The sequence below is a fragment of the Aptenodytes forsteri genome, unplaced genomic scaffold (assembly GCF_000699145.1).
Source record: "Aptenodytes forsteri isolate BGI_AS27 unplaced genomic scaffold, ASM69914v1 Scaffold309, whole genome shotgun sequence".
Lineage (NCBI taxonomy): Eukaryota > Metazoa > Chordata > Aves > Sphenisciformes > Spheniscidae > Aptenodytes > Aptenodytes forsteri.
Window position 1 is genome coordinate 799,101 of NW_008795857.1, and position 4,810 is coordinate 803,910.

Consider the following 4,810-nt stretch of genomic DNA (forward strand, 5'->3'; position numbering starts at 1 on the left):
CTTGCGACAGAAAGATTTTTAAAGTTAATCTTGGGAACAAGAGAGCTGTGGGCATGGTGCTCCACTTGGAGGACTGAGAGGAAGGGAGGGGAAGCTCCCGGGACCTCTGGTCCTACCGGTGCTGGCTCTCATGCCCGTGTTTCTGCTCCTGCCTCCAAGCTGAGCTCTCCTGAGGCACTGCCGGGATTACACCTGCCTCTGCTTCTTGTTGCACCACTATCAGAGTGGCGGTCCCACTAGTGCTACGAACCTAAGGAGGTGCAGGGTGAGTTCATGAATAAAAACCCTCCAAGGGGGTTGTGGAGTTGAGGGCTGGTTGCAAGGATGATGCCTTCTCAGGGAGGAAAAGATGCCTGAGGAGATGACCGGAGACTGCTGTGGCACTGGTGCTGCCAACTGACAGGTGTGATAGCAAAATGAAGCTGTGACTGGTTGAGTATCAAATGTCACTTTTTATTAATATTGTACATAACTCAGGTTATTTTCAAGCTGCAAGCTGATTAATCATATTCTCTTCTTACTTAAAATTTCATCTATATTTTTCAAACAAAATTGTTATCCTTAGTTCTTCCTCTGAAAATGTGCCAGTGTTTAATGCTGTTTGTACAGCAAATTGGCTGAGGCAGCTGCATTTTAATGCAGATGTAGGACTCTTACATATACGTACAGACTGTCAGTGAGCATGAGCTGGTACAATCTGATTTACCTTCCCTGAGACTCTGGTCTCCAGCCATCGTATTGCCGCCAAAGACTTCAGGCCAACAGGTTTTCTTTTCAAGCCCTTCATTAAAATTCACTTCTTCCCAGGTTCCTGCAGGTCCTGCTCCCTCCCCAGAGATACACCCACCAGTGAATGACACCGCTCTGCTACTGCGAAGAGGAATATAAACAAGATGGAGACTCATCCTGCCAACCAGGGCACTTCAGAGATCTCTTGGTCTGATACACTCGCCAAGTCCTCCAGCCACCCGTTGGCAACCCCAACCTGTAGTACTGTTTGTGTGGAAATAACACTATACTAGATATTGACAAATGCCTTCAGGACTCGAGGCTCTTCTCTTACTTCTCTGTGAAGCAAGTGGCACTATTTCTGCTCTGTTAACTAAAAGTATATATGCTATTGCACATGCAGGTTTGTTGCCGTTGCTCTGTTTGAAGTTCAAAGTCAGACTCGGGATTACTGCAACATCTTCTGTACTGCTGATGCAGCAGAGCAAAACCTGCCTGTCCCCTTTGTTGTAAAATAGGGATTACAACATGTAGGGTTGAAGGGACTTTTTAAACATGAGCAAACACAAGACTGGAGCAAACAGGTGCCCTGTTACTGACTCCTCAGAAGGTCTTGAGAAAGTCATCTAATCTACATCTGCTCCTCCCCTCTGTACATATGGAGACTGCACCAGTTCTGTCCCTAAAGGGGGAGTGGTGTGGGTTAATTATTTAATATTTGTAAAGTGCTTTGAAGGGGAAAACTGCTACATCTTATAATTACCTGATACAAGCCAGATCCCAGGGGAGCGCTCCAGATGGCTGGTGCTCCATCCTTCACCCCTGCTGCTGAGGCCGGTACGGGGAGTGATCCCATGCTCCTCCAATGGAGCAGATGGGGAGCCCATGGGGGATGCACATGGTGTTTTATTGGAAGTGAGATTTTATTTTTTTAAATAAAAGAATAATTTTGTTATCTCTGCAGAATTAGATGTTTGAAGTCTGACTGTTTCCCTTTGATCTTCACTGCCTTGTTTTTTTCATTTGAAGCCAGACCACTGGGCTGAAAGGAGCACAGAAGAGGGGGCAGCTGGAAGGAAAGCTGAACAAGTGCTATCCCAAACCTGCTTTTCCCATTATGAATGTCTTATGAAGAGGTGATCTCCTTAGCTGCCTTGCTGCAAAAAGACAGCAAGAATTTCTGGGTACTTCAACATGCCTTTCTAACCTCAACAGCACTGACTGCTTGTTTTTTTAAATGGAATAAAAATCTGTTGATGCAGTATGTATCATGTACAATACAACAATAAGTTGCCCTGAGCACATGGAGCCTGGCTCAGGTTCCTTGCTGGCTTCCATGTTATTCAGCCATGCCAAGACCTCTCACCACAATTGCCTTTGCTACAGCAATATTTTTTTTTTGCCTTAACTTTAAAAACTGCCTCTTAGTGAGTTCTCTGTGTTGCCCAGAAGGAAAGGAACCAGGTTGCATAAAATTTGAGAGAGTGCATTCTGTGATCGATGTATTTTGTAAGAAAGGTATTCAGATAACACAGGGATAGAAGTTGGGAAAGGGTTCTGAGAAGAGCCAAGGGGATGATTAGAGAAAACAGCCCCTCTGGGAGCTTAAGTTGTTTCGTTTTTCAAGATAGAAAGTTAAAGTTTGGCTCGAGCAGTCTGATCATGACATTCATTTAATTTTCAGTCTTTGCAGTTCAGATGTCCACACAAGTGTCTATCTCTGAGCTGAGCTGAACCACACTGAAGGAGGACCTACAGACTGTCAGTGAGCATGAGCTGGTACAATCTGATTTACCTTCCCTGAGACTCTGGTCTCCAGCCATCGTATTGCCGCCAAAGACTTCAGGCCAACAGGTTTTCTTTTCAAGCCCTTCATTAAAATTCACTTCTTCCCAGGTTCCTGCAGGTCCTGCTCCCTCCCCAGAGATACACCCACCAGTGAATGACACCGCTCTGCTACTGTGAAGAGGAATATAAACAAGATGGAGACTCATCCTGCCAACCAGGGCACTTCAGAGAGCTCTCGGTCTGATACACTCGTCAAGTCCTCCAGCCACCCATTGGCAACCCCAACCTATAGTACTGCTTGTGTGGAAATAACACTATACTAGATATTGACAAATGCCTTCAGGACTCGAGGCTCTTCTCTTACTTCTCTGTGAAGCAAGTGGCACTATTTCTGCTCTGTTAACTAAAAGTGTATATGCTATTGCACATGCAGGTTTGTTGCCGTGGCTCTGTTTGAAGTTCAAAGTCAGACTCGGGATTACTGCAACATCTTCTGTACTGCTGATGCAGCAGAGCAAAACCTGCCTGTCCCCTTTGTTGTAAAATAGGGATTACAACATGTAGGGTTGAAGGGACTTTTTAAACATGAGCAAACACAAGACTGGAGCAAACAGGTGCCCTGTTACTGACTCCTCAGAAGGTCTTGAGAAAGTCATCTAATCTACATCTGCTCCTCCCCTCTGTACATATGGAGACTGCACCAGTTCTGTCCCTAAAGGGGGAGTGGTGTGGGTTAATTATTTAATATTTGTAAAGTGCTTTGAAGGGGAAAACTGCTACATCTTATAATTACCTGATACAAGCCAGATCCCAGGGGAGCGCTCCAGATGGCTGGTGCTCCATCCTTCACCCCTGCTGCTGAGGCCGGTACGGGGAGTGATCCCATGCTCCTCCAATGGAGCAGATGGGGAGCCCATGGGGGATGCACATGGTGTTTTATTGGAAGTGAGATTTTATTTTTTTAAATAAAAGAATAATTTTGTTATCTCTGCAGAATTAGATGTTTGAAGTCTGACTGTTTCCCTTTGATCTTCACTGCCTTGTTTTTTTCATTTGAAGCCAGACCACTGGGCTGAAAGGAGCACAGAAGAGGGGGCAGCTGGAAGGAAAGCTGAACAAGTGCTATCCCAAACCTGCTTTTCCCATTATGAATGTCTTATGAAGAGGTGATCTCCTTAGCTGCCTTGCTGCAAAAAGACAGCAAGAATTTCTGGGTACTTCAACATGCCTTTCTAACCTCAACAGCACTGACTGCTTGTTTTTTTAAATGGAATAAAAATCTGTTGATGCAGTATGTATCATGTACAATACAACAATAAGTTGCCCTGAGCACATGGAGCCTGGCTCAGGTTCCTTGCTGGCTTCCGTGTTATTCAGCCATGCCAAGACCTCTCACCACAATTGCCTTTGCTACAGCAATATTTTTTTTTTGCCTTAACTTTAAAAACTGCCTCTTAGTGAGTTCTCTGTGTTGCCCAGAAGGAAAGGAACCAGGTTGCATAAAATTTGAGAGAGTGCATTCTGTGATCGATGTATTTTGTAAGAAAGGTATTCAGATAACACAGGGATAGAAGTTGGGAAAGGGTTCTGAGAAGAGCCAAGGGGATGATTAGAGAAAACAGCCCCTCTGGGAGCTTAAGTTGTTTCGTTTTTCAAGATAGAAAGTTAAAGTTTGGCTCGAGCAGTCTGATCATGACATTCATTTAATTTTCAGTCTTTGCAGTTCAGATGTCCACACAAGTGTCTATCTCTGAGCTGAGCTGAACCACACTGAAGGAGGACCTATTTGTCATCCTGGCCATAAAGGTGGCTCAAGCAGACGCACACCTGTGGTCTGGTCCACCTTGAGTCAGGTGTTCAGTCCATAAGACAAAAAGAGTCAAGGACTGGGAATTAAAGCTGGTCTGGTTTATGCTGGAAATACTAAGCAGGTTTATTACAATGAGAGTAATTATGAATCAGAATGATGTAAAAGGAGTATGGTGAATTCTGCTCCATTGTAGACTGGAAAATCTAGGCAGAATGTTTACCTCTCAATGGTGACTCTATTCAAAGAACAGTGAATCTGAAGAAGTCCTCTGGTTGGTGGTAAATAAGAGGCCAGCTTAGATTATTTGGATGGATCTTTCAGGCCAAAGGAATCCTTGTGCTGTCAGTTCTTGTGAAAAGACCCCAAACCTCAAAGTGAAACTCAGTAACCACCCAAATTCACATGGCTTCCCACCAAAACTGTGTGGGTCAGCAAACAGCAAATACTAGTAAGAGATGATGCAGCAGTCTGGACTGTTTGAAT

The 4,810-nt window shown here is 44.5% G+C and overlaps 1 long non-coding RNA gene across 1 annotated transcript; it reads left to right on the forward strand.

The window, feature by feature from the left end:
- Window positions 1–863: 863 nt before the first annotated feature.
- LOC103902657 lies at window positions 864–1,993 on the forward strand. Its single transcript, XR_657788.2, has 2 exons — window positions 864–990; window positions 1,759–1,993. It is a non-coding gene; the product is annotated as an uncharacterized LOC103902657 (long non-coding RNA).
- The last annotated feature ends 2,817 nt before the right edge of the window (window positions 1,994–4,810 follow it).